Raw genomic sequence first — 10,180 nt, forward strand, 5'->3', positions numbered from 1 at the left:
AGTCTTCATTTTGTTTGATCAACAAGAAAAATATGGATGAATATTTGAAAGACGATAGAATGCATTTAGATCTATTATTTATTGTAGGATAAATCAACAAATTCTCTCTATATATATTACTCTATTGGGATGTTGTTGTTGTTGTTGAATGGCCGGAATTCCTTGATCTATAGAATCCTATAGAAAAAGAACGATATCGTTCGTGGAAAGAGGAACAAGATCAGGTTCTTGTTTCTCATATCCGGAATTCATCCTTTTACTCTTTTTTGTTACGTAGCCCATAGCCCTTATGAATAGGTGTAAATTCAATAGAAGAGGAGTAACTGTTAAATATATTAAGAAAAAAATAATTATAATAATGATGCTGGGATGAAAACAAATGTCTATAATCACTCGTGTGTATAAAATATCACAATTACTGACTTTAATTAAATATAAAACACAGTTTTCTAATTTTATAAAGTAAATTAGCAATTTAAATAGTCGGATAATTTATTAAGAATTGATACTTTTTAAAAAATAACTTCATTAATGTTAAGTGGAATTATTTTAAAGTTTAAACTAAATTATCTCCTTTACTAAATTACTGCAGTAATATGATTAATGCATTTAATTAAAATATTATTTAAACATTTATTTTATTTTCTGGAAATATAATAATTTAATTTTACAGTGTATTTCTAAAGAAAAATTGAAATTAAATTATATTGAATTGTCACTTTAATTTAGATGTGCAACATGGCAAGTAAAGGAGAGAAATATTTCTTCTTCAGTCTTTTCAAATTACATAAAAAATTAATTTAGAAAACATTAATTAGTATATAATGAATGCAAAAAGCAGTAATTTGAAAGAATTGTTTGTTTACTCTAAAATAAAAATAAAAAAGTAAATTTTATTATTATGTGCATCCCGTCATTCTGTCTATCCATTTATTCTGCAATGGATAATCATATGATGACACAAATGTATTATGTTGTCTGTTGTACTGGCGCCATATATCCCCTCCTACACTACTTTTTGGATGACGCCCTATGGTTCCTTGATGACATGTTCCACCCCCTAGGGTACAATTGCATTTTTTTTCCTTTCTGCTGTAAAAACACATTACTCTCTACCCACCCTACCTCGTATATAAAGTTAGAACGGTCTACAATACATTGTCATCTTACTTCATGTTGTGGATGTGAAATATAAAGTTATATAGCTAAAATGTTATAAAAGATGTATTAATATGCGGCAATCAATGTGGATACTAAAACAAAACAACTCTGTAGAGTATAATATAAAAATTTATACTGTTCACTGGATAGTTCTACCTATTTTTTATCATTGTACACTCTTGTAAATCAGATTCTTTTAAAATTAAATACGTTTATTTTTAAGTAATTTAATTGGAACATGCCCGTGAGTCGGCTTCACTGCACGGATTCTTAGTCATGCAGTGAAAACCCTTTTACATTGTTACGAAAATAATTCATTTATTAATTAATTAATCAATTGCGCGTTTATAGACGTAATTAAATGATTTTTATTTAAAAAATTTCCATGGATTATACACAAAATTATTAAATTTTTAGCTAACTAATTTAAATACAGTTTAAAGTTACTTAATTTAGAGTTTTACATTAAAATTAGACTCGTTAAAATTTTAATTAAAGGATCATTTTCTTAATTATTATAATTTTAAAATAGAATAGATGAGATGTGATTATCTAAATTAAAAAAAGTTTGGTAGAGTAGATATTAAGCGCTTTAATTTTGAGATATTCCTTCATAAGATGTAAAGATAAGTTGGCACGACGATATTATCTTAATTACCTAAATTATGTATAAAATTAGTATTTAGCTACTTATAAGAGTTAAAATATATAATGATTAGAGTTTATAATTTTAAAATTAGACAGAAATTTAAAAGCAGAAGAATTTCGTATCGTTAACGTGATTACAATGGGGAAAAAACAAAAAAAGTAGATATTAATATATTCAACTTTCCCATTAAACAACTGTCAACAACAAAATTAAAGGCGTTGTCCGATTAATGAAACATCATTCCGACAAAAGAAAATTTAACACGTTTGATGGTGTGGCTGCATAAGTTTGTTAACTGATTCCATTCGAGTATTTCATGAATTTCTTAATGCGTGACTGAGAACGTTAATCTGAAATGCTTTTAACTTTTGTGACAAATGCCGTGAGGAACAATTCGGAAGGTTTCTGATCACGAACACTTTCACCAAAGTCACGCAAATCTATCCGGAATTATAGAAATCGATACAGGGAATATATAAATATACGTATATATAAATATTATTATTATTATATATTTAATAAATTTTTAATTAATTTTAAATTGTGCAATATTCCCTAAATAAACTTTTTCCTTAAACTCCGATAACGTAACAAAAGAAGGAGAATTTCTATAAGTAATTTACTTCTTTCTTTGTTGATAAAACATGCGTTGAATGTAAGATAAATGAGATTTTGACCTCGGGATACTGAGTAGACGAAACTTAATATTTCACTGCAATTAACTTCTACTCTATCTTAACATAAAAGACTCCTTTCTCAACATGACAAGATTTTTTAGCAACACCTCTTCCAACTTCTTTATATATATTTCAATATATGACATTAATATTCCTATTTTGTATTATATTATTTGAATAATTTTAGCATTTATAAATAATTTCACATAATTTATTTTATAAAAATTAAAATTTTGAAAAAAATATATAATTAATCTTACGCCATTTACGGATGTTTTCCTTAGTTTAGTGAACTAATGATGAGAAAACTTCGTTATAGTCTTTTCGGAAAATTATCGATTTTATAAACGATATAAGATAAATATTAAATAAATTTCGAGAAATATATGCAAAAAATTCTAAAATGTTTGAATTAAAATAAATAAGAAAAATACTCATTTCGTTAAACAGTTTAGAACAATTTAAAATTTAAATTTTTGTTGGAGGGAAAAAAAATGTAATAAACATATAAATCATCAAAGCGTAGTTGATGGTAAAAACATGACATAATTATAAACATACGAAGAAAAATTGCTAAAGATAATACACAATATGCAAATTTTATGAATCAGTCTGAAGATAATTTTTTAGGAAATGGAATAATTCAAGAAAGGAACTTTTAATCAAGAAATTTTATTTAAAAATAAATAATAATAATAAAAAAAAAAACAAAATGAAAATTCCTTTCGTAATATTAATCTTTATATGCTCTCTTCTTTATCATAGTTTTATATCACTCTTTTTATACTATTGCTACTGTATTACACGAAGCTTCAAGTAGACTGTATATTATAAATTTTTCCATCATTCGTCTTCATAGTTGACAGATCATCTAAAGAATACTCTACTTTAAATAATTTTACTCGTATACGATTTATTTTTACAGTAAACTAATTTTCTTTTCTAGATAATCTCATGAGAGTGTTTGAATTATTCGACAACTTCTTTAAAGAAAAAAAAATAAATAATAATAATTGATGGATTTTATAAATTATCTCCTGAATTTACACAAATAATTTAACTATAATTTAGAAAATTTTAAAATTATAATATATAAATTATTAAATTAGTATATTTTTGTATTTTAAAACAAATTAAATATATTTTTTAAATTGTAAAATTGTCTTTCCTGCATAACAAATGTTCTTTAGGGAAAAGCAACTTTACAGGTTTTATAAAAAATCTCATTAAATTGGATTCCGTTAAAACGAATTTTATTTTGACGTATCTTTGGTTTCTTGTTGATGATTTTATGTAAGCAATATTCAATTTTTGTGAACTATACATCGGTTATTCCCTTAGTTTTATTTTTTTACATCAATTTTCTTTCGCGTCATTTTTGCTTTTCTTTTCTTTTAACCAACTTCCTTTAGCTACCCTTTTTCCTCAAAATTGATGGTCCAATCCATCTCTGTCAACCCCAAACTGGAGGGTGCAAAACAACTCTTTCTTCAACCTAAGATGCTACACAAAGATGTTCGTACCTCTTATTATGAATTTTCAATACTTAAAATCGTTTGTGATTTATCTTAGGATAATTTTCAAACATTAAAAAAACATTTTTTTTCTAAAAAAACTTCATCTAAAAAATATAAAGTTTATTTTTTATTCTTTTTTAAATTGCAGAAGAAAGTTTAGTGATAATCTTTACCTGTAGGCCAAAATCGAAAACGTTAGAAAAACTTTCTAAAAAAAGTTTTTTTATTTTACTTTTATAATGATTTATTTAAATAAAAATAAATAAATAAATATTTATATAAAAAATTTTACATTTTTATTTATATTAATGTATTAGCTAACATCTTACAAAGTTTACTAAATGTATTAATTAATATTTAATATTTTTCATATAAATTTTAAAAACAAAGACCCGCAAGTGGTATGTTTCTCAAAGACTTACTTCTCTATACTTTAGTTAATTATATCCTAAAATAATTAAAGTCGTAAACAAGAAGATAAATTCGGATGAAAGTGCAGAAGAGAATACAGAAAACTTATTAATACTTAAGTTATAATACAAAAGAAATACCTACTTAGTAATTCATGCTTCGTACTTTAACATAGTATGAAGCATGAACTACTTTTAATATAGTTTTATTATCAGAATACACTTTTACGTAGTATGCTGTGATAATAAAACTATAAATATAATTTCACGCATAAAATATATATTTTATAATGCTACTAAAGTGGTTATCGAATAAAAACGAACATAATATTATGATCTAGAAAAAAAAATATACAATAAAAAAGTCAGATATAAAAATTTAACATTTCCTCTCTTATAATAGTAGATAACACGTCAAGTTATATAACATTCTTATCATACTTCTTATAAATATAAGAACGTGTAACTGATTCTGATCAGTTGAGCAGACGTTTCTCATTGATTCTTTTGTGTTTTTGTACCTCTTTCCATTATCTCAAAGCAAGAATAAACACAATTTCCTTTTTCAAGTATGGATCAATAAATTTTTCGATAGGATATCACAAACGGAGAGGACCTAAAAATAAAAAATAATAATAAAAAAAGGCTATATGAAGAAATAAAAAAGAAAGTGCGATTTGAGAGAAAGAATTGTCTGGATTATTCGGTGTCACTTTAGATATTTAGCTTCATCTGTTTCAAAAGTTCTCTTTTCTCTTTTTGCTTCTTTTTCTTTTTTAAAAAATCATTGACCCGATCAGACTATACTAAGAACAGATTTTCTTAGAAGCTTTATAATAGAATAATGTCATATTTAATCTTACCTGCTCGTCCAGATTAAGGTTCACCCCTCTGCTTATAAAAGTTGATCGAACCGCTATTTTCTTTAAGATGCGTATCGAACTGGTTCCATTTGAAGAATATTTTTTTGTTTCTTGTCTTTTTTCTCCCCCTCTTCCTCCTCCTCCTATTCTACTTAAATTTCTCCCAATCTGGTGGAGAAGTTATAATGTTATATTCTCTATTTGCTTCAACAAAACTTTAGGATTACAAATTACTTTAAGGGAGAATATATATAATGGATGTGATATTAGATATTTTTTTTATTAAAAAATGTAATAAAATTTCTTTCTTTTTTTTTTTATTCTTTTATTCTAATTCCTTTACTTTCAAATAAAAGCAAGAGATACTATCGGATTGTATAATGTATTTTCGATAATAGGAAATTGTTTACTTCAGGTTTCACTTAGACTACTAATAAGAAAAATTCTTCTATTTTACTTTTTTAAATTTCAATTTTAATTATTAAATTATTTTTCTAGAATTTTATTAATTTTTTTTTTAATTTTTACGTCACGTTTCTAGAGTTTTATTTAAAATTTTTTAATTATTACGTCAGGTTAAAAGAATGTTAACATATTTAATTGTTACGTCATATTACTATATCTAATTATTACGTCATATTTGTAGAATCATATTTTATTACGTCACATATATTAAAAAAACCTCTTATAAATCAACATTTTCACTTTCAAATGTTATATACAGTCATTAATAATTAATTTAATTAAAAAATTTTAAAGATATATTTAATTAACTTAAATTATTAGACACATGATTAAGGCATTTCGTTAATGATGATAATCGAGAAAATTAGCATATTTACACGAATATATAGTAAGCATTTGTGAAGGGTATTCATTTATGATTGTAGAATACACAGCACAAATGTATTAATTTCTCTTAATGAATCTATAACAAAATAATTATCCGAAAATGCATAAAACTCTCCACTTAAATATTAAATTATCTCATTAATTCTAAGATAATTTTTTATATACAAACAAAATTATATATTAACCATATAATTTGTTATCTTTTAATAAAATATAAAGTTTAAACTTTATTATTCCCTATCTTAGTGAAAAGTTTATCGAAAAGTACACACAAACAATATCAAACAGTCATAAACATATCCAGATCAAACTTGAAGATAATAATTAACCAAAGATATGCCACTTATTATCATTATCGTGGAATGTTAATTAAGTATTTAACTGATAAATGACGTAAAGTAACAATGTAGTAGAATTTATTTAGCCATCGACTTTATCTTTTCATCGTGAATAAACTTTTCATGAATGAATTTTCCATGCGGGATATATATTCAAAATTTTGAATAAATTCACAGGAAATTCTCTATAATATCTAAATTTCAATGATTTAAGGTAAATTATTATCTGTAAAATAAATAAATTTAATATATTTAATATTTAAAATAAATAAATATTTCTTTATTCTCTTAAATATAAAAATTAATTTGAATCGATAAATTATTATTAAAAAAGCTTTTCCAACATATTTTTAGCTAATTTAACGAATATTATGACTCGGAGAAGGATCTTGAGTTGTAAAAATGTGCGATTTTTATGGGTAAAAATCAAATTATCACATCATGTCTAGTGAAAATGCTGGATATAGAGGTCACACGACACCGATAAATTCATAAATTTTTGGAAAACTGTTTATTAAGTCACGTCAAGAAAATTTACAATTTTTCATTGAAAGAAAAGAAAGTTTACATATTTTCCAATAACATGACGACAAGAGATTTATTATACAAAGTTATTATGTCAGTATGTAGACATGTTTTACGCTTAAGTACTAACCCTGAAATTATGTATACTTAAAAGAAAGGAATTATGCTATTTTTCTTTGAGATTTTACAAGAAATTTTAATTAAAATATATTAAAAATATTATAATTTGATTTATAGATCGGAAAAAAGACAGGAAAAAAAAAATGCTAAAGATTTCATTCTGATCGAAAAAAATAAATTCCTTTCAATTAGTAAAATTAAAAATTAGAGGGGAGAAAATGCAAATTAATACAAATAGGTGGATCAAAATCGGTAACAAAATTAAAAATCGATCCAGATAGATAAATTCGAACAAATTGACCGAATCTGTAAGTAATTTACTTGAAGAAAATTGCATCGGACATGCTTCATCACATCTGTCGCAACAATTTTGCAACTATGCACTCATGTTAATGGAGCGTATGCTACTAGAGAAATAAAAACCAACCATTCCCTTTCACACTTTAAAAACATTTTTTAACTATTTTACAAATTTAAACTGTAAAAATTATTTATTTATTTATTTTTTTAAATCGTCTAAAGTTCTAATCTTAATTAAGATTGTGTAGACTTAACAATGTCATTAAGTTTTCAAAATCCTACGGTTTAAAGTTAACTCTATGAGACATTGACAAATAACTTCAAAAACATTTTCAGCATCTTTCGAACGCATCACTGCTTTCCTCTAGTGCAATCAATCCATGTCTCAGAAAGGATGGTTCATTTTCCATTTGTCTATGTCCCAGTTGATTTCTCTCTATAATCCCTCAACACTTTTTATATATAATGGTAATTTATTTAAACTCTATCAACAAATATAAAATCCGTATAAAATTATAATAATATTCCTTAATAATCGTATAAATATTGTTATAAATCTAAAACTCTTAAATCACGCCCATTTTTAACGTTAAAAAACGATAACCAATAGAAACTTTTTACGTAAATAATCGATTACCAATCAAGTTGAAACGTTAATAATATGTTAATTACGTCAATAATCAATAACCAATCAAGCTGAATATGTTAATTATCATACCAAGTGGAGATAATTGGTTATTGATTTTTGTTTAGTGATTGATAAATTATCTAATTGGTTAGAAGGCAATTCAAATTAGAAAAATGGGCGTGTCGTATGTAATTTTTTTATTATGTTCTTCATGTTATTATTTGTGATAAATATGTTAATTTTTTTAATGTTTTATGAATAGACTTTTTTTTTATTTTGGGCGTCGACGAATTTTAAATGTTTATATCGTTTTATTATTCTGATAGTACACGAAAAATATTGATACATTTATACAATTTTATAAGAAATACTTTACAAAATTGCGTGTGGTTTTCCTTTATAAATTTTTATACGATTTGTACATTTATTCATTTTCGTAAAGAAATTTATTATCGATATTTCATGTGGTATTCGCATCAGATAAAAATGTAACAGATTGAAGAATACTTGGATATCAAGAAGGCGATGTCAACGCAGTCAACAGATTTGTAGTCAAGTTGAAACAAACTTATTGAACTACATTGAAAGAAGTAATTTCTCATGGTTACAGCTGCCAAGACAACAAGAAGAGTGAACAAAAATGCCAATATCATCTTGTTGACAGATAAATAGTAGAAAAAGAAATAGCAAAAGTCGCCAGTAAACACTATGTTGAACTATATTGTAAAAACTTTCGTATAGCTTTACACTATATAATAAAAATAACAAATTTTTAAAATTTATTAAATTTAATAATTTAAAAAAAAATTAAGACATAATAAGAAATTTAAACATTTCTCTTAATAAATATTAAATTCTTCTTTAAGTAAAATTAATATACTGTTGAATATGATAATTACAAGTATTTCTGTTTGTGGCCTTGTGACATTTCCAGTCATTTATCATTAAGATGCTTTTGTTTATGTCCCATTCGAACCTTTCTAATTTTTGGCGCCGAGTCGCCAAAATTCTCTAAAGTAATTGCATTTAGTTTCCGGCAGATTTATCAAAAAGTGACTTAAATATATACAAAACTTAATATAGCAAAAATAATGTTAAAGGTCATAGTTTAAGCAACGTCATCTCGATATTAAAAGTGTTAGAAGTCAAAATAAATTCTCTATAACCATTATTTTAATTCATTTTAAGGATTGACGTCCTTGTGTAGATTATAAATGCTATGTTAATTATATTATACATTTGCAGTTGAAATTTTAAATTGAAGAATTTATTTTTAATGTATCAATTCTCTAATTATTTCAGTTAATTTGACTAATTTTGTCTTGAAATTTTTAAACTTTGATTTAATTAAAGTTGAAATTTATTATGATTATTTCTTCAATTTCTTAAAGAAAAATGAAGCAATTTATATGGATAAATTAATATTTTACAAGTTTTTTTTATAAATTAATTATTTAAGAATAAATAATGAATTCTTTTTGTTATCAAAACGCATGCTATTATGGATTTTAATACAGTATTTTACTATAATATACTATAATAAAATTTTTAATAATAGACTATAGTTAATGCCGTCTTATAGATCTTATGGGCCGTATATAAAATAAATTTTGAGGGCCCTAAAAATGTATTACAATATGTAATATTACAGTTATAGTAAACAGTACAGTAATGCGTACTATAGAGCGAGAGAGAGAATAATAGACTGTACTACATACAGTATTATAATGAAAGACGTGTTATTTATATCAAAAGAGAATCTAGGACCTCCTATTCTAAGAGGCCCAAAATGAATTTTATATTTACATTATAAAACATAGGTATTATTTTTAAAATATTTTTAATGATGCTAATTGCATATACATCTTCACAATTTGTATAGTACTATACCACGCATTATACTAAAGTATAATGTAAAAACTACTTAAAAATTCCAATTTTATCCAAAAACTTTAATTAATGTCTCACATAAATGAAAATTTTACACTTTTTAGAATATTCTATATATTTTTTAATTTATATTTTAGAGATTTTAAATCATTTTACAGTTAAACAATTAAGAAAATTTGTGTACTGTTTTTATACAAGAATTTTATTTTTACTGTAAAATATAAACTAAAATTCTGAACGTTTCTCTTTA

Source organism: Centruroides vittatus, unplaced genomic scaffold (assembly GCF_030686945.1).
Source record: "Centruroides vittatus isolate TY-2023 unplaced genomic scaffold, ASM3068694v2 contig_439, whole genome shotgun sequence".
In the NCBI taxonomy this organism is placed as follows: domain Eukaryota; kingdom Metazoa; phylum Arthropoda; class Arachnida; order Scorpiones; family Buthidae; genus Centruroides; species Centruroides vittatus.